The following is a 25,336-nucleotide window of genomic DNA, read 5'->3' as shown; positions in this document are numbered from 1 at the left end:
CTGACTTTTAGTAAATGTGACATATATATAATATTCTCTCCTCTATATAGTCCCCCATCAATCATTGCAGGTCCCATTATCATCAGTGGAAATACACCTGCTGTCTTCAGAGAATATTGATCTGGATTCCTGGACAGTGTTGGAGTCTGAATTTGCCTATATTGCAAGTGTGGGACCCAGTTTGCCAATATGCTTGCACAGTAACTGTAGGAACTTAGTGACCCAAGCCTCCCCAAGGAGGCACATTTGGTAGCCGAGTGACAAACACAGGCACCTGAGGTTGACTGGATGAGGTGGTTTCTGCCCCCAGCTGATTGCTCCCTCCCCATCCTTACGAAGGCTTCCCCACTTGTGGATGAGGAGCTGAACTGCACATGCAGCAGCTCCTTCACTGCTCCAGCTGGCAATCCAGGAGATGAAAGTAAATCAGTTCTGGGTTTCAGTGGCTTGATTTAACATGCCAGGTACAGAAATTGCTCCATGTTTGACACTTTCGTGTCTGCTGCTGGGAGCGGAGGTGGGGATGGGTGGCTCAAAAAAAGCACTGCCAGACTTCAAGCCACCCAGGTTTGTAAGTCAACACCCAATTTCTTGGTCTTGTCAGCAGAGAGTGAGAGGCTCCTTTGAAAATTTTCAGAGTTGGACATGTGTTACAGGATCTTCTCATGAAGGACCTCAAAGACACCAAATGCATAGTTGTTCAGTTGGAAGAGATTCACTACGTATAATTTAGCCTTATGTTTGGAAAACAGTCTTTCTCCTTAAGAGATTTAAGTAACATCATTGCATTGCATAGTGCTGCAGGCATTTCTGTCACTACGTACAGAAGGAATAATAGTGCTCAGCATAAAGATAAATGCCTACAGTGTGGCAGCATGCTGCCGTCTCATGTTTCTCCTACAGCCTTTACAAAGAGACCATCTATCTGCTTTGACAATTTATCTCAGATGAAAATAATTTTCTCTGAAATATGCCAGTTTGGAGTAACAGTATCTGGACAGTGTTCAGACTTATGATCAAGCAGAAAAGGATGGGAATAGAAAGTAACAAAAACAGCTTACCTCTCTTCCTAATTTTAATTATTTGCTAAAGATCTATTTGGTCATTTAATTCATGCTTGTATTATTGTTCGATGAGAAAAGAAAAATGCAGATATCTGATGTTCAACTTCTGCTCTTTTATGAGCCACTCAGCCTTACAAGAAATTTGAACAGTTGCCCAGGGCACTGGGTGTGGAATTTGGTCTTAGGGGAGCCTCAAATTAGCTAAAAAAGACAAAAAAGGGTAAAAAAACCACTTTTTAAATTCATGTTTGTAAGAACCTGCTGAATATTTTTTCCACCCACTAGTCAGTGTCTTTTTTGCAGGAAAAATGATGTCATCATCATCACCATCATTATAATCATCACATCTTCAAAACATTGAAAGGAACCCTTCTCTTCCTATTAAAACTTTAGACAATTCCTGTAAATTTGACAGAAATTCCTATAGCTTTTGGGGCATTTTGAACACTGTGTAAGGGGAAAATGCACTCCTGACCAAAAAGGTCACTCAAAGAGGTAGCATTAATACAGACACTGAGAAAGGTGAAATTCCTTCTAATGTCTCCCAGTAAAGCTGTACTTATCTACTCTAGGATTTTCTGAAGAGTGGTTTAAAATACAATGCCAAGGAATGCATCAACTGATCATTTAAAATGATACTATGCAGATGGTGAATGTCTCCTCAGTCTGTGTCCGTGATATGGCTTTTTGTAACCTTGTTTTACAGCCTTAGTAACAAGGAACAAAAAGGCATGTTCATTCTGTGCTGTCTGCACAGAAATTTTATGAACTTTCTCAGTTTTCATTCAGCAAACAGCCACAAGAGGGCATCTTTTTTCCTGGTTTCTTCCACTTCAATAAATTAAGAGCTTAATTATTTCACAAATTTGTTTTCGTAATTCTTGAAAGATTAATCTTCTGCTATTTATTCCACTAAAAATCTGTGTTCTCATGATTTGCAAGAAGAAAAAGTAGCTACTAAAATAAAACCATTTCCAAAACCATTTCTTTTACTTTCCACAGAGACTGCAGACTGGTTCCACAAATGAGAAAAGGGGACATTCCTACTAATTTCTTTTTCACAGGAGTCTGAAACATCTCCAGTACACGAAGCAAGCAGTACTTTTCAGCATGTTTTCTTTTTACCAGGATTCATGTTTTCAGAGTACCTCAAAGCCCAATTCTGTAGTTCTAATGAATGCTTAAAAAATCAACTGAGATTTTTCTTCCATCAACCTGCTCCTCATTTTTTTTTTGTTGAGCTTCTTCTGGTGCAGAAAGTGGTTACCAGCAGAGTGCCTGTGATGTTCAGTGAGTACCTGGGAACAAGGTAAAGTGCAAGAATAATTCTACAGGAATTTAAAACAAAAACTGGGCTCTAATCTGCATCATACTGATCGCAGTGATATTTTTATTAAACGGTGCCATCTGGAGATTAAAACAATGGAAAGTTTTATTGATGCTAATGAAATGAATGTGGAAAATCAGATATAAAATCCCCTTTTGAAGGCCTTAAACAGCAGAAGTCAATGGCAACTGTGAAACAACCTGCCTTCAAATTCCTTCATTTATTTTGTGGGAATATAAGACACATGTAGACAAGTAGAGTCTGTGTATCTGTATGTGCAGAGTTTATAAAAACATCATCAGCTTGGTGCTGTAGTAACAAACTGTTTTAAAAACATAGATTAAAAAGTGTAAAGCTGGCTTTTGGTGAACTTAAAAAAACCCCCATATTTAGATCCTATCCTGTATGCCCAGACCACCCATCTGACTTCTGTGTGCATGGTAGGTGAAGATGAAGTTCTGTTGAGGTGGGTAACATGGTGGAAACTCCAATATGTTCCTCTGGACTTCTTTGGTTCTGCTGTTATTTCATGGGAGCAACAGTCGGGGTCTGTTCTGCAACCAAGTCGCCAGCTGAAGACTTTCAATCTGAGCTCTTCACTAAGGGAAATAGAGTTTTTGAAAGAGCCCCAGTGTGTCTTGTTTGGAAGTGTCTGATATTATCTGTGCCATGTGTTCAATGGCTCTCAGCCTGTGGGCAGAAAGGCTCTTCCTTGGGCAGCCACAGAAGGAAATATGTTGGAGAGAAGGGTTTGGTGTGGGAGTGGGTTGGTCCAGGAGAGAAATTCTCTCTTAGGAAGTGGTCTGCAGCATGCGAAAGCTAGAGAACCACCGATGTAGCACATTCCACGGGCAAACCAAACAAACGCAAAGGCAGATGTATCCCTGGCAGCTACAATTTTGCACGTGGGCTACTCTTAAACGTGTACCAACCCCTAGCTATGGGCCACTGCCCGGCTGCTTTCTCCTTATCAGTAAGCGTGGCGAGCTTGCTTTTTTTTTTTCACTCCCAGTCTACCAGCCAGCGACCTGCAGTTCAGCCCCAGTGGGAAAGTGTCACGGGAACAACGTAAGTGGACCTGAGGCTGCTTTAGACATTACAATCTGGACCAGCACCTGTGCAGGGTGATCGCAATATTAGGCTGGGATGCCCCTGTGCGAACTCGCAGACGTGTGATCCGGCAGCGCGGGAGAGATCTGTGGTCCAGTGGAAAGTACACGAGCGCAGGGTCCCTTGGTGCCCGGTCTCAGCAGGGTGGGCATATTGCTGCCACAATCTGTGCGTGTGCTCGTGTGTTTGTGTGTGCCCTCCGCTACTTTTCACGGAGCTAATGTTTTCCTGGTGGCCGGGGCTGTGACCTGCGGCGGGAGCAGTAGCAGTGGGTGTGTGTCTGAGCTGGCTCACACACACACACACACACACACACACACACACACGCACACGAAGCAGCCCATTTGCTGGAGGGGGTGTGCATGTGCGTGCGAGGGAGTGGAAAGGGGTGGCGGGGATGGAGGAAGGGAAGCCAGGGGAAAGTCTGACACTCCGCGCAGAAGGAGAGAGACCCTCCGCCGCCGCCGCCGCCGCCGGGGAGGAGCCCGCCTCGCTCGCAACGCCTCCAAAAACCCGGCCACCGGCCCCGGCCCCGCACCGGCCTCACCCCGCACCTCGCCGCCGCTCCGGCTCCCCGGCAGGTACCAGCCAGCTCCCGCGGGGCCCCCGCCACTTTGCGCCGCTCCGCTGGCCGCTGGAGCACTTTTCCGCCGCCGCGGAGAAGGGGTGGAAGGCGGGGGGGGGGGTGTGCGGAAAAGTGCGTGGGGTCCCCCCCTGCTTGTCCCGGACCCTCCGCTCGCCTCTGCCCCCACAGCCGCCGGGGCTGCCGCGGAGCGGGTGCCGGCGCCCGGCACCTGGCGGCGGTCCCTGGGCCACCTGCCTCGCTGTCAGTGAGGTGGTGAGGTGCGCTGGCTTGGGAAAATGCCTTGGCTCTGCCCTGGGAGGGCAGCAGAGGTGGGTTTGGGGGGTCAGGGGCGAGGAGGCGGCAGTTTTGGGGAGCAGGGGTTAAAGGCTGGGGAGGTGGGTCCGGTGCGGGCGGAGGGAGAGGCGTTTCGTTCTCTCAGCCCCGGCACCCCTGCGCCTGCTTCTGCTTCACATAGGTGTCTCAGGGCGATGGGAAGGGCAGCATGGGCATAATCAGCCCGCGCTCATCAGCAAAACTGTCGTGTGCTGGAGTGCTGGCAAAATTCCTTCCTTTCCACATAGTCCTCCAGCATTGCCATGAGCGCGGCTCTGCTGAGCGTGTCCATCACTCGGAGCCGCAGAGCACCTGGTTGGCCTGGGGTGCTCACTGAAATGAGATTATTCGTCTTCTCACACTGACAACCTCTACTTTGCGTTGTGCAATAACACAGAGGGTGGTAAAACTCCTTGTTTTGCAGTGAATATTACAAAATGAAAGTTGTTGCTTCTAGAAAGGAAACATTCCTGAGCGCATTAGGTAATTGGTGACTGTGTACTGAAGAAGCACAAAGCAGCCACCTATGTTTCCTTTAAAAAAGCTTCACTTTGATTTGAATTGGGAAAATTTGTCCAAGAACAATAGAGATCAATGGGGCAGCAGTCTGACCATAAGCAGAGAGCACGTTGCTGAGAAAGCAGCAGCTAAAAGCTGCATCTGTGGCTCTGACAGCAGCCATGAAGATGCAGGCAAGAACTTTTGTAGGAATTTTAGCATGTCACTTTTTTTTACTACTTACTTGCAGATCTAGGGAACAGGTAAAGAGACTTGATTTCACTGTTAATTATTAAGAGGTGATTTACTGTATGGAACAACAATTTAATAATGTTTTTCAAACCCATCTTTATCAAACATATTAGTATAGTTGATGCCATTTTCATCTTTGCCTTTGAATTAGTTTGTTTAGTTTATTATGGGCCTGATCCAGAAAGGCACTGCTCATTGTCATCTGCAAGGTATGTAAGGGTCAAGGTCTTTCCTAAATCTGTAGAAAGCTGGGTGTCTAAATAGCTTTCTAAATAGGAATTTGGGTATTTTAATCTATAATTTTAATTCTGCTGTCAAACAGATGTACCCAAATTCTGCAGATGTCACACTTCTTAAAGTTTCCAAGACAAGTCCTGCTCTGAGGTGCTTCATAAATCGAAGCATTTCAGCCTTGATCAGGCTGAGCAGCTTGGCTTCACTTTTATTTGAACTTTATTTTGGCTTGGACATCCAGACTAGCCTGAGATCCAGGAACTAAATTTATTTTCCCTCTTCTTACCACTGGATCAATCCAACAGGGATTCTCAGGGTACGGTGAACAGAGTGGACTCCCCGTTAGGTGCAGTGCTGAAGCAGAGAGAGATGTGCCCCAAACCAGGCAGAGACGTTTTCAGCCAATGTCTCCCACACAGCCAGTATGTGGGCTCTGCCCATGGAGCGCTTTAACCAGAAATGGAAATAGCAGCTTCACCAGTATCCTCTGCTGTATCTCAAATTATAAGAATGACTGCAGTTACAAGAGCTGGTGTAAGATGCTTTCAGGACAATAATCCCAGGAAGAGAGAAGTGCCTTCCAGTAGTGCTGAGTAAGGTGACTATATCTTAGAAAGATATAATTTTGAATTGTATTCCTGCCTTCAGCTTTGGCTTGGTGGGTAGTTGCTGTCAGATCCCCACAAGAGTGATACCTCTTTTGGACCCCACTCCCAAGTGCCAGCCTCCGCCTGCTTCTCTCCAACTGCAGGTTGTGCTGTCAGCCGACATTCCAAAACACTGCAATAGCCCCTGATCTCACTCTACTTCTCAATGGTTTTGTTTTGTTTTTTTTTCCCTGAGAGGTGATGTTTTCACTGTAGATACCACTGTATTCGTTATGCAAATTATACTGCACCCTTGAAATTCTACTGGGATTTTGCAATTGAATTAAATGAAACAAGGCCCTAGGAAAAAAAAGTTTTAATTAAGCTAGAAAGTTCAATGGAAATAGACGTTGTTCATTGGGAAAGAGCCCTTTAAAGTGTTTGAGGATACTGCATCATTATTACTCAGAGATTAAATAATGATAATTAAACAAATCAACACTGTAAACACCAAGGTATTAAAAAGCAAAGCTGAAGAATGAAACACTCCCAACCAAACCTGTCCCTATTTTGGTCCTAGCAGAAGGGATATACTCAGCATCTCTTTCCATGTTCTGTCACAGAACAAGTGGAGGTGCAAATGTCCCACACAGTCAGGATCTTTACAGTTTAATTTGCAGAAGGTCATAATCATTCAGAGTCACTCTGTGAGCATGCTGTCAGCTTAAGGTGGTCAAAATAATGATATATTTCTGGATTCTTTTTGAATCCCTGTTTTGCTTTTTCTCTCGTTCTTTTTGCTGTTAAAAATATGAAAGTTGTAATCTCAGGTGTTTCTTCGCTGTGCACCACTGCAATGGAGACATACCGGTTACCTGTGGCTCCACAGAGGCTGATTCATCAGCTGGGAATCAGCTGAATTCCCAGCACATGCCAGCATTTCTTTGGCTAAAACCCCTGGTGCTGGAATTGGCTGCTGAGCCACCTCTATACTCTTTGAGGTTTCCTACATGAGGGAATCCTTCGATGCTGGTTAAGCAGGCTTTCCCACCACGCTCTCCTGGCAAGGCGGCCTGCGGGATAGCCAGAGCTATATTTGGTCTATTGTCTTTTTAACCCACGGAAAATGCTTAAGGTGCATGCTAAGTGTCGTTAAATGAAATAGACGCAGCAAACGTGTGATGTGTTTGTTTTCCTTGCTTTCTGGATTTTCTCCAACTACAAACAAGCGACAGAGAAGCTCATAGTAAAGCCACGCTCATGAGACGTGGAGCATGGTGGCTGTATTTAAACTATGTTTGAAGCAAATTTTTGCTCCATGGGTGTGCTATTTTTATCTTTTTTGTAGTGTTGCACCTCTGTCATACTTCTTAACACAATCTCCTCCCCGCCCCAACATTTCTGTCTGGGTTTTATGTATTTTATAAACTTAGCAATGGCAATGAGTCAGTGCTTAAATTATCCCTGTATAAATCTTTAGTCCTTTTATCTTCTCCTTTCTAGCCTTGTGTATTCAGACAGGCCCCTCTCTGGTATTGTTTTTCACATCCTAGAGACATGCTGCGTGAACATCCACGTGTTATCTGACAGTGGGTGATAAAAAAGAGAACTAAAAAAAAAAGCCCTTCTATTCTACTCTCCCCAGCCTAGATGGATCCAGCGTCACATGGAGGGGATCCAGGATGAGTCAGGGAGCAGTGCTGTGGTCCAAAATTCCGCTTTGCATTACAGCTGGGAGGCAGCATTTAGCATCACGTGGATTTATTTTCTTTTAATGGGAACTGCAAAATAATTTATGGAAGTCATATAGCCTAACGGGCAGAACAGATAACAGTAAGCCAAGAAGAACCTGGATTCCCATCTGGGTTGAATCATTGGCTCAATTTGACTATCAGAGTGATGGGTGTGGTATTTAAGCCTAGAACATTATACTGGCCTTAACTAAATCATTGCACTTCCCCGCCGCATAATGGGAAAATGTGATTAAGGTTCAGAGCTCTGCTGGTACCTAACAGTTTACCTAATAGTCAGCTTTGCTGGTCAGACTAAGCACAGTACATTAAAGGCATTTATTTGCAACCTTAATTTGCAGGATGAATCCTGAAGTGTTCAGGATATATATGGCTAAAGACAAATTCATGCTCTAGAGCTAATATGTACATGGAGACCTGTAACTCATGAGGACCTTCTGCACTGCATGAATTTCACACTGTATATATTACTCAGCTTTCAGTAACATGTATCCTTTTTGTACATCTTTGCATATTTTTCCTCCTGTGTTATTATAGACAGAAAGAAGAGTTGGGTGAGCTTTTTTTTAATGTGGTCGGTCTAAAAGCAAAATAAATGTCCATAATTAAACTGTTTCCAATCTAGTTGGTCAGTGAATCAGGAGACTTGCAGGAAGCAGATGTCATGCAGAAGAGAGGCTAAAAGTTCTGTAACATCTGAGCATACTCCAATGACATGCTGAGTTGTTGTTGTTTTCTTATTTATTTTTTTCTAAGGGGATGGGGAGGAGAGACGTTACCAATTTTCCTGGAACGTTCCCTTCCAAAAATCCTAAAGACGCTGCAGCCCTGAGTCTGATCTCATCTTGCGTCAGCATAACTCAGGACTAAATGCACTGGAAACAGAAAGCCTAGGATTAACTGAAAATTATACAAAACTAAAGCTGTCATGAAATGAAAGACTTGTGCCTGTTCTCAGTCTGTCTGTACTTAGTGACTTCAAGGGACTTAAGCACATGTTTAAAGATAGACTGCTGTGTAAAATGCTCTCTTGAAAGAAGTACTTTCCTAAAGTCTAAATCTAGAGTGAGATCAAGTCTTTTAAAAGTTAAGTGCAGTCCTGAGGGCTGATGTGGCCAAATATTCCAGCTTAATCTTGGCTAGAATTTTAACATTTTGAACAGCTAGATCTAATGGTATGTGCCTACCTAGCTTGTTATATTCCCCTGGAATTTATCAATGACACACTCCATATAATTGTGGTTACTTTTTGTCCGTCTAAAATCCTTTTTTGGTTTTGCAAGGGAGCGACTGCAAAGAGGGAGTATGTAAAAAATTCTTTCTCAACCAAAAGCAAAAAGTTGATTTTTTTTCCCTTCCACAATGAAGAATTAAAACAATGTCTGTTGCTCTCATGCTTAATGTCAGAATCTCTGCTAAAAAATAGTAAGAAGAAATATGAACATTTTTCATATGGAACTTATTCCCCGTAATTTTATAATGCACATATGTGAGGTTTTATGAAGACTTATACTAAAAGGCTTTAGAACAGTGTAATAAAGGAAAACTGTTCATAACATCGTTTAGTATCAAAAGAGCTAAACAGCTACACTTCGAGAGAGGGAAATAAAATGAAGGGTGATAGATTGTTGCAAATGCAGTTCCTTTTCTTCAAGATTTACAGAAAGAACCAACCTTGACTTTAAGGTATTTTGCACTATTTTTCTGACTTTCTTCATAATCTGTGCCTTTGCAAGATGTAACATTCTTATATCCATTCTCTGACTTCTGAAAGATATGTTCCACCTGCATATAAAATACCAATCTTTTCTTGATTTCATGACTTGTTTTCTTTTTTAAGCAGGTGCCTGAAAACTTCTATTAAGGACATAAATAAATCTTAAAAGCTACTACAGTATGTCCTACTAACTGTGATTGCATGTTCCATCTCTGAAGATCCGTTGTTTAACAGAAATTAGAGGAGACACAGGAACAAATTTGTATCTGTCTTCCATATTTCTTAAAATCTTGCTTTTAGTGGGATGCATGCATAAGATATGGATAGTCATGATTTATCACTTCTGTTTGTATAGTCATCAGTTGCAAGCAGTGGACCTTTTGTCATCCAGACAAGTTGTCATTAGTTTATTAGCTATATTGCAGTAGCATCAGGAGGTCCCAGTAAGAAATGAAAGTCCTCTTGTGTTTAGCACCGGTGATGTATCCAATTAAACAAAAACCCAAACCCCACTTTCAACCATAGTTTAAGGCAAGCACAGAAGACTAAGATATGCGGCTTCCTCAAGAAGACAAGTAACAAAAACAATTTTATTTCGTAGAATAAACAGAGATCTCAGCCTGTTTTTCTGTTGTTGAATGATATAAGCATCAGGGCAAAGTTGAATTCGTAATGGCATTATGAGATCCCCTATTGTGAAAGATAAATAGCAAATTTGGCCTAATGCCTCAATAAATTAATTACATTGAATTAACCTGACTTTTAGTTCCTGTGACCTCCTTAGTTTAGCAGATTAATTTCTGAACAATGCAGCTTCAAAGAATCCACTTTATTCTGGGGAGGTATATTATAAGGAAGTTAGAGGATTTTCTAGAGGCACAAAGTCTCCACATGAACAAATCTGGAATTCTTGGATCCATTGAGCCATGTAATACTTTGAGTCAGAGACTCTAAGCCTTTGTATTTCAACTGGAGCAGAACTCTTGTCTTCAAAAGAAAGAAAAAATCTGCAAGACATACTATGCAGAAATACAAACTCATCAAGAAGTAGAAAGCATAATTCAGTGTTTTTTCATCTAGAGAGCAGGCATACCAAATTTACCTGATCTTCATATATCTCAGCACATTAATAGCAAAGACAGTTGGTGTCATCCAGTTTGCTATCTAAGAGCAAAATATTGTAAGTCATTAATTTGTAGAAACAGGTCAATCGAAAGGAACAGAAATCCAACCATAAAGGGTGAGCTAATAAAAGCAGATATCTTTATTACCTCTATCCCCTTTCTAAAGCCGAAATGTAATACTATTTTTTGTAAGGATCTTTTTTGTCAATGGATCTTTAAATCTGCCTGTCTTTGTTTCAGAGTTTTAAGTTAATAAAGTATAATTCCTGAATGGGATCCTACAAAAATAGTCCTGTGTGAGGGGTTTCATAATGATCATTTTAATGACAGGAAAACCATCCACAGATGGGTGGATTTTAATTTAGGACAAGCCACTGTACACGTCCCATTAATGTGACATACGCTGGAGCTGAGGGGAAGACTTCTGCTACAGCTTGTAGATAAAAGTGCTGTACCAAGGAAGTGCCCATGGGAATGACGGTAGCACACAACAGTTGTTATGTTCCAAAAAAATCAAGATATAACAAGCTGCGTCTTCAGTTGGTGTAAATTAGAGACACGTAACTGGAATTAGTGGAGTGATTTTTAATAGCTAAGGGCACTCCTATGTCTTTAGAAGAAATGAGCAGCTCTAAAATCTGAGAGAGGAAAGCAGAGATTTAAGTTAGCGGTACATCCTGAAAGCATTTGGGGAGAAGAGTTGTAAAGAGAAGCTAGAGACTGAAGTACTAAGCAAGCGTTATCGCTTCTTGTGCACTGACTGGGTGATTGTGGTGGGATCCCCAAAAGCCACAAGTCATGAGGAAAGGCTGTGTAAGCCAGCTTGCAGAAAGTTAGGAGGAGCACTCTGCAGCTTAGGCCCTGAGCAGCAGATTTAAGCGCCTAAATTCATTCGGGATCCTCAGCCATGAGCTCTCCCAGCAGATAGGTATCTATGTAGGGTCAGTCTTTTCCTTGTGTCAAAATTTAAAATAAAATAAAAATTAAAACAAATTTTAAAAAATCTCTGGTATCTATTTCAGTGGTTCAAGTGCCCGCTCTTGCCGGAGGTGACCTGGAAGTGCAGTTTTTCAAGCGTGTGCCTGAGCGGTGGTGTTGCTGGTGCTTGGGAGTGTGGCGCTCTCAGCCACCACAGTCCCACCTTGTTGTGAGTGCTCTGTTGTCAAAGACCCAACAGAAAGGCACTGTGACTTGGAGTGGTTAAAGCATCATCTTTCAGGGATAAGTTTTCTCTTACTGGACCTGCTCCAATTAATGTTTTGGTATCAGTGCTGATATTTCCTATTTGATACTGAACTACACTATCGAATTAATCATTAGGAGTCCAATCCTACCTGTTCCTGAAGGAGTGCGCTAACCTTGGGGCTGCTGGATAAAAGCTGTTGGGAGAGGTAGATCTTCTTCTGGTTTCAGTCCGTGGGAGAACTGGGCACGCTTGGAGCCCACTCTGGCTTTGCAAGTAAGGTGGGCAGAGCAATGCCTGGTTTTGAACACCACAGGCACTGAACAGTTTGGAATAATCACGACTTTGTTGTATGTGCACCCAGCGGCCCAAGTGCCACGGGAGACCTGTTGTTAAGCAGGTTTGGCTACATGCAAAGCCTGGTAACAGCAGAAGACAGGTTTTATACTGGTCTCTGATGCTGAACCTGGCTGACTGAAGAGGCAGTTAAGATCATAAATCTCTGTTATTAATCTAATCTTTTGGCTAAAACAATTTTAATAGACAAGGATGCTTTACATAACTACTGCCTGAATCGTTGTGGTTTGTTGATCTGATGTCTTCTACGATATATAATGTTGCCAGAACTGAGGTTTTCTCAGACCTGATGAAATCCAAGGTGTTTATTTTAAGACTCAATTTATTATTTTGTAAATTGAACTCAAAGGTTTAAAGGCTTTAAGGAAAAGCTGACTGGATGTAAATTTTAGAATGTCAGTCCCACCTAATTGAGGAAAAGGTGAGAGAATTGATGCATCTAAGAGAGTTACTAACATTGTTCAGGCTTAAGAGTCTTTTAGGTCCTCTTTCTAGAAGAAAAGGTGCATTTACCTCTGCTGCTCTGTGCTGTCTGTCTTTTTAAGATGAGTGTCCTGGGTAATACCGTTTGCAGTGTACAGATTTGTTCTGGAGTTATGACTTGGTGTTTATAGTCCTCTAGTGACAGCTACAAAAAGCAGACATATATTATCTCATAAAGCTGCCTTGGCTTGAAAAAGTAAAAAATGAATCTATGACAAAGAAATATCTTTCCCAATATAACACCCCGACAACCTGTGCACCTTTCAGTGAAATTATGGGAGTTTTCACATGGGAAGATTTTCCACCTTTAGATAAAATCATTATAGACTGCTTAGGCTGAAGATTGATTAAACTCACAAAATAAAATATATGAGGGGGGAAATGGTAGACTGATATTCTTATGATATCCCTCTGAAAATTCATATATCTGGTTTTTGTTCTTTGTTTTTTTTTCCTAAAGAGATTTACACTTTTAAGTACAGATCAATTATTATGCTGTCCTCATGAGCCCGAAGCTCCTGCGTTCTTTGCTTCCTGTGACTTTGCTACAGCTCATTGTTTTCCTAAATGGCAACATGAACACCGTTACGAAACTCATAATACAGACATTGATGTCCTCGCTGGTGCTTAAAATCAAATCCTGGCTATTTGGTAATAGATAAATTATTGTGCTTTTGCTCTTACAGTGATGGAAGGGTTGGGCTTTTTTCTCAATTTGTTGCTGTTGTACATTGATGTGTAAGGATGAAGAATAAATACTTAGCCACAAAACACTGCTGAAAGCTCCAATGCCAATTTCTGTACCTCTTCACAGCCTGACAGAAAAGCAGGAGGTACGTGCAGCAAACAGTGCAGGGAGTTTGTCTCTCTTAATCCCAAACATCTGGTTTCAAAGCAAGAGAAAAAAAAAAAAAGGCAGAATGAAATTGTCATATTCAGTTTAACACCCAAGGTGAGATTCTGCATGGTTTATCCCTGGTTTTTTCCATTGTGCTGGGTCCATGCTGGCTGCCAGCGTGTCCTATGGCACAAGGGCTTGGTCTCTCCTAGCTGGAATTGCTCGTCCTCACCCCTTTGCTGCAGCAGTCCTCCAGGTGGTTTCAAGGCACGGGACAAGCTACTCCTGCCTCCAAACTCTTCTCCCCTCTGAAATTTCATCTCCTTCCTATGGTTTAACTCTCTCTTGTGCTTTTATAAAAACGTCAGGCACAGTTATCCTGCATCCTGTCAATTCCCAGAAATGGTCCCGACATGATGAAAAAACCTCACTCCCTAGGGGTACTCTACTCAGTAGCAATCTTGCACATGGGGTGTTAAGCTGTTAAAGGGAGAGAATTTAGACAGATTTCAGGTCTTGTGACAGGTTTTCATGACAATGGCAAAAATGCCTTTGTTTATGATAGCATTTATGCCACCGATGCCACAAGCACAGCTGTTCTGCAGTTGGTCAGTGCTGAAATATGGATAGTAATCTTCTTAGTAAAGACAGTCTTTATTTCTATTTTTATCCTAGGTTATCACCCTGTTTTAAGGATAATAAAATCTGCTCTAATGAATGGCATTAAAAAAAAAAAAAAGTACTTTCCATCCTTTCTGTCCTTTCCTTCCTTCCTTTCCCTGCAAACAAGGTAAATGCCACTGAAATGATGTGAGAAGAACATTTTGGAATGTGTTTGGATTCATTGTATTTTGTTTTCCATGCAGGAATTCACATGACACAACGGAAAGTGGGATCTGACAACTCCTAGATAAACTATTAGAATATCTATAGAGTGCTACACTCATCTTTATAAGTGAAATTGTATGTAAGGCCAGAATAACTGGGACACAGTGGCTTTGAATATAAGTAGCGTTGTTATCTTTAGTGCAAGCATCAGCAGAGATTACAATGGTCTGTTGTGATGGCCCTGGGGGAATCTCACAAGGCCTTGCAGTAGGCACTGTACTATTTGTTTTCATTCTTTTCTCAACAAAATAGCGTTTTGATGCTTGGAAGGCATGACACTTTTAAAATTGTGCTGTCTCTCTTCATTCTTCTTTGAGCCACATGGGAGAAGAGGTGTGAGCACAAGTGGTTAGAAAAGTTGAAAAGGTGCTGGCGGAGGATGGAGAAATTAATGATTGACACTGTGGAAACAGTTTATTCCGTAGAGCCACCAAGACTCTGCGTTATGTTCAGATAGATCCAGGATCCTCAGTCAGTGTCTCTAATGTTTTCTCCTAGAAGATCAGTAGCTTTTTTCCAACTAGTTTTATTAGATCCCACTGATGGGGTCTGGTCTGAGCTACAAATATATTATGTTACGGAAAGCTTCCCAGGCTTAGCCTGCGTGTGCCACCACTCAGAAAGAAAACCCAGCTATATTGTGGAGGCAGCAGCAATTGCTCAGAGCTCTTTTTGGACATGCTCAAGTTGAAGATGTGACCTCAGTCCCATGGGTATCTTTTCTTGTGCAGCTGTCATTTCCACCTCCTGCTTTTCTGTTAGGCTGGGAGAAAGTCCCAAAATAAGCATTTGAGTTTTTGGCAGTGTTTGCTGCCTAAGTACTTATTCTTTCCCTACAGATATATGGTGGTGCGTGGGATTCTCTGGTTTGTGTAAAACTTCGAAGTAACGTGTTCCTCTTGTGGTTCACAAGATGTAGGTTGGAAACCGTGACACAGAACAAACATGTTTCCTTGTTCTGAAGCTGGGTGATTGGGCAAAACCTTCTCATTTTGGTGTAGGAGTTTTATCTTTTTCAATTTCAGAAGATGAGCAAGGCAATTCGATGGAAAGGATGTTGCAGAATCTCATTTTCTTGATGTCCCCAGAGACTGAATCTTATTTGGACAATAAGCACTAGTCCATAAACAAGCTACTGGATTCAATATAAGGGTAACTGTGTAAGGTTTCTGTGGTCTGTTTAATACAGGAGTCGACCAAATGTCCCTCTAAGCATCTGAAGTCTGGAAAACCTTTTCTAATTATTTAAACATCTTTCTTGAAAGATGCATGATACTTTACCTGTATGTTTCCCACAGGCTGTCCATGCTCTCTGCTTATAGTTCCTGAAAACAAAATATGGATAGGCTTTGATGATAATTCAAAGTTGATATAGGATTTTTTTGATTAGTTAGAGGTCAAGGCTGCTGTCCTAGAAGGGGAGAACTGCGCTTATGTAGTACCAGAAACAGTGGTTTATCTTGTCATTTTTTGAATAGTGTGAGACTGTCACCTCTCTCTCCCTACAGAAACTTGCTTTTCTGTTTCACTTACTGAGATAATTTCAAAAAAAATATCAACACAGATGAAATGAACAGAGCCTATTTTATAAATTGACCCTTATTGCGACCCAGGTGCAAGTCCCAGGGAAGTCAGAGGACATGCTTAGCATTCAGCAGTTCTCCCCAAGATTATTCTAAGAAACACATATCGCCCAATACTGAAGCCTGCTCTGGTCTGATAAGGTTTGTCTACATGCGGAAGTCAGCGTGCTGTTAAACTAGAATAACAGTGCACAGCGTGGTATCTTCTTCACACTAACTCTCTGCATGACCAGTCGTAGGGTATATGTCCTAAGGCTGCTTTCGAAGTGAAGTAAGCTGCTTTCTAATTAAAAGTCTTCTAATATACCCTTCTGTGTGATGTGATTGCAGATCAGTCAGTATGCTGCTAATTCACGTCTTACTGTATCTGGACTCTCATGTTGACAAGCCCTAAGTATTTCAATTTTAAGGTCTTGGTCAATTATTTCTATAAGTGCAACAGACAATATCAGTGCGCTGTACTGGGATACAGAGTGCTCAGATGCTACATACCGGAGTAGAACTCTGTGGTCATTGAAGCGAATGTAATATTTTCACTGATTTTAGTGAAAAATCCAACTTTATGCTGGTGTTCGTCTGTTTACTTGTATCACAGTAACACCTAAAGATCCAACCTGGAATTTTGGCCTCATTGTGCTATTACTGGTAAGTTAACATCTAAGGAGAGCTTAGAGAAGAGCAATAAAAATGAGAAGAGAGGCTTTGAGTCAGGTTTGATTTATGAGGAAAAATTAAAGGATTTGAGTGTGCATAGCTTATTTGAGTTTGACAAAGAAGAAGACATGACTGTAAATACTTCAAAAGTTTAATTCCAATCCAGCAGAGGATTTGCTTAATGTTAAGGACATTCCAAAGGTTAGGACAGCAGCTCAGGAGACCTGAGGTTAATTCCATGGCATACGTCCTTAGGCAAGTCATTTCTGCTTAGATCCTCACAAATTCCTAAAGGCACCCAACTGCCACTTCTTTGTCTACATCATTGAGTTAGTCAGCTGAGACTGAAAACCACCTAATTTAGACAATTAACTTGCTAAATACCTTTGCAGGTCTGGATCTTGGCCTCTACCTGCCTCAGCTATATATGTCTGTAAATGGGTAAAAACTGCCCTTTGTCACAGAAAGAGTGAGAGGTTTGGAAAGTATGGGTGTTCAGATGTTGTAACAATGTGAGCCATGCAAGTATACTGAGTAGAAAAACAAATTAAGATGGGATTTATTTCACTTGTCCGTAATGTAAGGTGGTCACCTAATCTTCCTCTGTTTTCAGTACAGAGATGAGGTGCTCCCAAGAGCAATGCGCCCTATTCAGTGGCAGTATCTGAGATGGGGCATGAATTCACCCCAGTAGTGCCTGTCTCCACCCCCTCTGGAGGGAGCCAAGACAATGCCTGAATGTTAGATGGTTGAAATTAGGCAAGAGGAATGTTATCTTAAGAATAAAAGGATCAAATAAAATCAACTCAGCTTGATTCTAAGGGAAAAAAATATCTTTAATGAGTGTATTTGCTGAAATATTCTTTAAAAAGAATTACAGAAACCACCTCAAAGAATTTGTGTTTTCCTCCTGTTATTTCTCATAAAACATTCAGGAAGTCTTTTATTAAAAACTAACTACATGATAGAGCTCCCACTTCTCCTGTTTCTGTGAAGCAGTCCTTGAGCAGACTAGCAACATCCCAAAAGTTCTATGGTGTACGTACTACTAATGAATGTTGTATCCAGTAAGGCCTACATGTCCCAAGTTACCTAACACTACATTTGAAAATCTAGGCCTTAATAACTAAATGGGAGCTGAGCTCTTTTGGAAATCTACTCCTGATGTCTTTTGCTTTAATACAACAGCCTCATGCTAGGGGGAAATACTGTATTACCTCTAGGTGGTAGCTACCTCCTTGAAAATGACTGATCTTCATAGAAAATACAATTATGGGCACTGTGAGTTTAAAGAAAAAAAAAAAGTAATCTAGGAAACTGAAAGTTATTCAGAGAAGAGCTACAAAAATTCTGGGAGCTTCTATTAGAGCTGCCAGAGGTCCATGTGCAAAGCAGCTGTAGGATGCTGCGGATCTGAGGAAAGATTGAGCAATATAGACTCATGAGGAAGACCGAGATGACCTATCTGAGGTACCTGCTAATCCGTGTAATTGCACAAGTTCGCATTTCAAGGAAAGATGAGCTTAATTAGTTTATCCTGCTGTAGGCGTGACTCGGTGATAGAGTCCTCTCTTGTATTATTACATTCAGTACCCTGCGGGACAGCAACATCTCTTTGCGACTAGTTTACTCTTTTTGGTTTGCACTCTTCAAAGAAAAGGCCTGCTTTCATGCTTTGTCCCTCTTGTTTTGATAGTTCCCACCTCCAGCCTCTGCAGAGCTCATCTTCATGCGGCTGGACTCATTTCCCTCACAACTGCTTGTCACTTGCCTACTTCACTGGCTCTACAGGGAAGGGGAGTCCCTTTGCTATTCAGCTCCCTGTCTTCTGGCTCATCTATTGATGAAGAGGCAGGGATGAGTGAGCAATCAGTCACTTCAGGGACAGGGACCTGGTGTCAGAGAGCCTGTGGCTACATATGATACTGCACCAGACTTATGCTTGGGAATGTCTATAATGTGCTGAATTCAAAAGAGTAAAACGTATTTGCAGGAGTTTACATTTCTTGACCTTGCAGACCCAACACCTATTACTTTGGGAAATCAGAGATGAACTGTCCTAAGAACTTAGAGGGGGATTTAGGGATCGCACAGAGGATCTTGCACAGAGGTGGGGATTTTATCTGGGTGTGGAGCAATCCTGGCTCAGATCAGAACATGAAATAAGAACTCCCTAATTGAAGAGGTGTATTTGGGTCACAAGGCTATGAGCTTAAAAGCCGATCTTCAACCTGAATGAGACTTAGTCAGCGAGTTAGATGGGAGATGCACCTATTGCTGGTTCCCCAGAGAGCCTGGGCTTGAACTAGGCACTGTGTTCCTGGACATTGTAAGGATTCTTGGCTGTTCCCGCTGCAGAAACACAGACATATATATTCTGCATTGTCAATGTGTAAGGGAATAAAGGCAGAGATTATGTGAATTCACGGAGACCAGCTTCTTGTTGGGCTCCCTTGACACCCCAAAGTCCTAATCTTTCCCATGAGTGACTCCAAGCCTCTGAATTCACATTATCTGCTTTATGCCCTAATTCAGGGTCTCTGAATCATCTTCTGTAAGTACCTACCTCTTTCCTCTGGTTTACATCCTCTGAATCTCACCTAGATGCCTGATGTGGGCAGTGAAAGATGCTTCCAAGTGCCCAGCGCTTCAGATGCACAGAGGAAGACTCTGTGTATGAGTGCTTGTCCACAGGTCACTGCAGGTTGTAAAACACAATACAGAGGACAGAGAAAGCAGACAACACTGACAGGAACACCACATGCCTATATATAGCAAAGTAGCTGTTGTGCTCTGCCTGTTACTGTTATTAACAACTATCTCACTTTTTGCTCCCTCTGACTTTTATCCATCTGGTGTCATTCATTATATACTTAGACTATAAGCTGCAAGGAGGAGAGGCTCTTGTATCCTCCTTCATAGTATGTGCAGCACTATGGGGTCCTGCCCCTGACTGGGGCCTCTAGGCACTATCCCAGTATAAATAATACATAAAAATAGATCAGCAGTGTAACATCCATCAAGAAAACCATACAGAGACCTAAACAGTGTTTTAGTATTGAATTGCTCTACTGTCTAATGTGGGGTTCGTGCAATAGCTTGCTGTAGTTTTCTGAATTAGAAGACAGATCATGCAAAGCCTTATATCTATGGGCAATGTGCAGGCAGCTTGGAGGAAATCTATAATTACTAAAAGTGGAAAGTGTGCCAAAGATGATTTACAAGTATGGGGAAGAATGCATCTTTTGTGATGTTCAGGACCTTATCAGGTTTATTTTGGAGGCTTTCCAAGATTAATAGCAAAAAACAGCCAAAAATTTTGAAGTGAAGCAATCAGACCAAATTTCAGCTGCAGCAATAGCTGCAATAACCCAGGGATTTGCAGCAGCTTCCTCTCTCTTGACACAGCACCTATTGTTCATCTTGCACCAGGTAGGATCACATTAAGCAAAACAATTTAACTGAGTGATACAGACAGCTTTTGAGGTGTGCAAGGGCAATACACAACAGAAATGGGTATTATTAATATTATCACTTGTATGTCTTTAAAGATCCTTTTGTGCAAGTACTTTTCTGTTTGACACGTGACTGTACCCATTGGAGCTCCGTGTCTATTTGGTAACCCTGATCGAGGGCTCCAAGGGGCAAGCTTTAAGTATCTCAATTAAGATGATCATATAGGTTCTCTGTCTAATCAGCAGAAAGGGAGACACCTCAGCTTCCCATCCAAGAGGTCTGAAGTGGCTAGGAGTAATCAGTCCCTGAAGTGCCTGTTTCTCTCCAATGACTGTAAATGGAAACTAGATGAACTAACACCTAATTTTCAGATGACTAAATTTAGGATGAAGGAATTGCAGTATTTCTTTAATTCATTTTAACTGCTTTTGCAGACATTGGGATATCAATGACAGCAAGCGCTTGAAAAGCAGAATCTCTGACAGCAAGCCCTGGTACAAAATATTTAGTTAACTTAGGTTGCAGTGCTTTGAGGCAGTGAGCTGGGGTAAATCTCTTAATTGTCAACATGGGAGCCTGTTTCAGTGCCAGAAGGTTCAGCCAAATAACCTCTGTGCTAGGTATTTTTTTTCTTTTTTTTTCTCTCTCCTTCATCTTTGGAAAAACATGCTGTTGCAAACTTGGAGGAAAGGCAGCATCTCCAGTCTCTGCTGCTGAACTGGAACGGGCTTCTATGCTGGTGGACCGGGATGGACTTCCATGCTAGTGGCTGGTGGCTGCTGGAGCCCATCTCCCCTGTTGTTCACCGACAGTGCTGCAGGAGTGTATGGTATTTAGTATAGGAAAACCACATAGGATTTGATTTAGGATCGTCACTGCCATCGCTGTTGAGCATCTGGGTGGCTGTTTGTTGAAGGGAGTATAACAGCTTGCTAGGCGCTTTTATGTCACATCACAAATGACATTAATAAGTAAATCAAAAAGAATGCGATTGAAGAGACCGAGGCATTTCACTTAACTTCAAAGAGTTGGATTTGGCCTATTAAATCCAAAATTGTGTCTACAGGCACAATATACACATACAGAAAAACAAAGACACACCTTCTTATGTGTCTGCTTTCTGTAGAACCTGTGTTAGTATATATGGTTTAGCTGGAGCCATGGTGGCCATTTTTCTGCTGTCCTTCTACCCAGGTTGGAAGAGGGAGACTCCTCTGTGGCATCATGTAATTTATTTTTGTTAGCTTTTTGGAGGTCCAGCATCCCTGGAGGTGTGAGAACTGAGGAGAGGTGAGAACTGTGCAAGTCAGACTCCTTATTCTTTCTATATCAGACAAACAGGTGGCTGCTGATTTCAGAGTTTCTTCATACTAGACAAAGTCCTTCAGTTCTGCAGAATACTTTATAAATGCATGTAGGGAGACTAAGAGTCCTTGGTTTCCACAGATCCAAATAAACCCATGAAAAGAAAAAGGTTTCTTTCATTGCTCTCAGGAAGAGTTAGGCAAATAACTTGATCAGCAAGAGAAGAGGTAAGCAGTTGCGCAATCTCCATTCATATCATTCACACTCACACGTTGGAAAAAGAATTCCCAGCTCAAGAGTGGGCTCAAAATTAAAAGAGAAACATCCCCAAGGCTTTTGGAATAGGAAAAAGAAAAGAAGCTGCAGAAGCTCAACTCTCATGAATTGTTAAAACAAAACAAACAGCTGGGTGGCAGAAGGGCTGTTCTTTGCCATAAAAGATTTCCTGAAACTCTTTCTTCCAAGATCCACGCTGATTATTTATTTGTTTTAGTTCTTCTTTCTTATTAATTGATTTCATTAAAAAAATTAGGCATCTCATCTTCTGAATATGACGAGAGGTTGCTAGCAATAATTTTGCTAGTTTCTTAAGTGTGATAAGTTATTAATCCCTTCTTCTGAGCATGTGGTGGAAGAGAGCAAGGGATTTATCACATATCCTTCTTTGTCTGTAACCCTACCATCTTAAAAGTTTATTTCCCATTTCCACTCTCATTTCATCGTGAGCCTTCTGTCCTCAGTCCTGCAGATCCATTTCCAGCAAGTACAGCAGCACTGAACTTAAAGTGTTTAAAGTAAACCAGTCAATGGTGACTGAAGCTGAGAGTGACTCCATGAACAGGTCCTCTGGCAGAAGGGAAGAGGTGGTGACATGTGGCACGAGGGCCATGACAAGTGCCGGAGGTCAGTGGTGCCCCCCTGTCACAGTGCTGCCTGCATGGCTTTTGTCGCCTCTCTTTCTTTTTTGAGGTCTGTATCTCATGGAAGGTGAACTAAGAACATCCGTGGAGAAGTCGGCGAACTTCTGCTCTAAAAGCATGACCCTGAGCAGGATCTTGTAGGAGGACAGTTGTGTGCACTGTAGTGGATATCAGCTGTTTGCTCGTTTTTTCCAAGTTTGTCAAAGCTTTTCTGAAAACAGTTTCAGTGATCATAAAAACGAGCTGCCTTTTTTAAAACCAGAGTTAAATTTCAAAGATTTCACCTCTAATTTGTCTGCCCACACCCTCACAAAACCTAGAACCCCCTTCCCTTTTTAATGTCTACCTGATGGCCATGTTAGCCTGATTCGGACATCTGTATTCACACTGTTGGAATATTTTGCATGGTTTTCCACGTCTCGTTATTTTCCACAGAAATTACACAATGAAAAGCAGTATTTTTTAAGTGCCAAAACTTGATGGGATGGCTCTGTCACTGACTGCCTATCTTGCTTGGCTGATGGCATTAGTGGCACGTCTCCCTTGTGGGTGCAGGGACTCTCAAGCAGACCGCAGGGGAGACAGATGGGTCGCATCTGTATTTGCAAGTTAAACAAGGCCAAAAGACAGTATTGGCCTGCAGTAACCCGTGATGTTTGTTAGCGTGCTCACTGGACTGGTTTTTGCTCTTGTCAACTAGCACGTTTCCAAACTGCCCTATCATAAACTGGGGGGATATGGAGGGCTCCCAGGAGGCAATATGGATGAGACCACTCAGTTTTGAAGGGAATGAGGGTTAAGCTGTATGGACAGAAGCTGTGCCAGGCTGCTCTGTCTCAGGATCTGCAAATAGTGTCTAACACATTTTATTTATTGATACAGACTTAGGCTTGGGGTCTGGAAGCTCAAGTCAGAGCAGCACTGGGGGTGACTGTACCGTATTCCTGTAATTACACAGGCTTTTTCTCCACCCATCTTTTGTTTGTTTTGTCTTCTTAGATGTAAGCTCGTCAGGGAAGGTATTGACACTTGCTCTTTATTTGTAGAGTATTTAGTACCATGTGGCCCTGACCTGCATAGGTTTCAATGCAAATAAAGGCAGATGAATCTGCTCTTGCCTGTTTGCTTGCAGCTTATGATGTTTTCCCTGACTATAACTGTACCGTTAAGGAAGGAACAAAGGGTGGCTACTTCAGAACTGTAAAACCTGCCTCACTTCAGCCCTGGCTATTTAATTTTGTAGGCTTATGTCAAACCCTTAAGGTTAAAAATGTTTCTTTTCTTGTCTTGGCTTGAACAGCAAATGGAATGTTTCAAAGGAAAAAAAAAAAGAATCCGTACGACACAGGCCAGGGTGATGCAGCCTTGCCTGTTTTTCTTGATCTGAAACACTTTATTAGCTGGAGCGCAATATGGCCTGGCTGTCTCCGTTTCCATCCCATTTTTGGATGGAAAGTTGCAGACCAAACAGGCACAGAAGCAATTGTTTGCTCATGAACGGGTGGGTATTTGCTCATTTTCTTTGCAGCATAACATTTTCTTGGTTAGACTTTTCTTCATCCCTTACTCCTCCATGAATGCCCCCAAAACTGCAGAGTAAATAATTTTGGCTTACAATGAACAAAGCTCTGAGATGATAATGAGAAGTGGCGAATAAACTCTCCATGTCTTACGTGATACAGACTTGAACTCTGCTGAAGGGGCCATATGCAGCAAGGTCAGGAGTGTGATGAAGTATAAGTTTGGAAGGGGAATCTGCTGGAGAGATAGTATAACCGACTGAGTGATAAGTGCTGACAGACTGGCACCCTGATGTTTGAAGTGCTTTCCCTTGCGGCAGAAGTATGTCTCTGATCCTGTTGTGTTATGGCCAGACTCGGTCTGTTTTGAAAGCCTATACTTTCTTCACATGGACACTCAGGAAAATTCAGGCTGAATGTATTTAACAGAACCCTGAATTTTGGGCCACGGTTAAAGATAAATTTTAAAGATTTGATATGGCCTTCCCAAAAGGCATTTGCAACAATAATCACTAGCATATGTCAGTACCTTTACATTATCATTATTATATGTTTACGTTAATGTTTTTCTAATACTTCACCATTAAGTTACTGTGTTTAGTGCACTAGTTCATAAAGAATAAAAGCATTAAGTGATGATTTCAAAAGAATGATAAAACAATAACACTGGGGAAGTTCAGTCATCTTCTAGTGCTTAACAAATTGGGAACATTATTCGATCTGTCCAGGCAGACTCTTGCGCAGTTCCTGTTCTTCTCTATTTCTTTGCTGTGGGTTTAGCTTGTGAGTGCTCCCAGTATGGCCACACAGGGAGAGAAACTGAAATATGTGAGGGAGACCCAGAGTGGAAGGCGGAAGATTAAGTGAAACATCCTGGGACCTTCCAGGAGAAAGCTGCTCTGCTCTTTACCCAAACCTCAGTGACAGAAGTAGTGTAAGAAGCTAGTCATGGGTGGTTTGACTAATATGGGGTCTTAAGAAACAGTAGTGGTATGTTTTCAGTTCCTTGAATCAGTTTACTTCAGTTACATTTGCAAATTTATATATATAAAAAGAATTACAGATTTTGTAAATAAAAAACCTTGGGAGAGAGAAAAAAAGAGATTTTTCTTTTTTTACCTTTAGTTTCTAGTCTAGGACTGGGACAAGTTCCCCATCCCGTTTCCTATATCTCCAGGACAGCAATATTCTGTCACATTTTCAGAAGATTTCTGGTACCTGACATGGCAATTCTGTCACCTAGTCCAGTTCTTCAACAACCACTGATCAGAACACTTCACTGCTTTGGAAGAGAAGAGGAGGCAGGGATACAACCCTTAATAGTATATGGGACTAATCAGGCCTCTCTTTAACTACTTGAATACAGAGAGTGTATCTGCATAGATAATAGAAGAAAATACTGTTTTCATTTTGATTAATAATAATAAAGCACTAACAGACATGTAGATAATGTCAATTTTCAGTGATTTGCAGCCATGCTCCCCTCCATTGGAAACAATGAGAAATAACTTACAAGCGCTTTCATTATCAGCATCCCAAAGGATAACTGTCTGCACTTTCATTCCTTCCCACTCTCTAATGTATATG

At 41.8% G+C, this 25,336-nt stretch overlaps 1 protein-coding gene across 2 annotated transcripts in view; it reads left to right on the top strand.

Annotated features, from left to right (window-relative positions):
- The first annotated feature begins 3,959 nt into the window (after positions 1–3,959).
- SEMA3D (semaphorin 3D) overlaps positions 3,960–25,336 on the top strand; it is a 144,654-nt gene continuing 123,277 nt past the window's right edge. For both annotated transcript variants that reach the window (XM_050892176.1, XM_050892185.1), the window contains exon 1: positions 3,960–4,082. The gene's annotated coding sequence lies outside the window, so the exon portion shown is untranslated. The remainder of the gene's footprint in view (positions 4,083–25,336) is intronic.

Source organism: Gymnogyps californianus, chromosome 1 (genome assembly GCF_018139145.2).
Source record: "Gymnogyps californianus isolate 813 chromosome 1, ASM1813914v2, whole genome shotgun sequence".
NCBI classification, from domain to species: domain Eukaryota; kingdom Metazoa; phylum Chordata; class Aves; order Accipitriformes; family Cathartidae; genus Gymnogyps; species Gymnogyps californianus.
The sequence above is the reverse complement of the archived record's forward strand: the minus strand, read 5'-3'. Positions and strand labels throughout refer to the sequence as shown.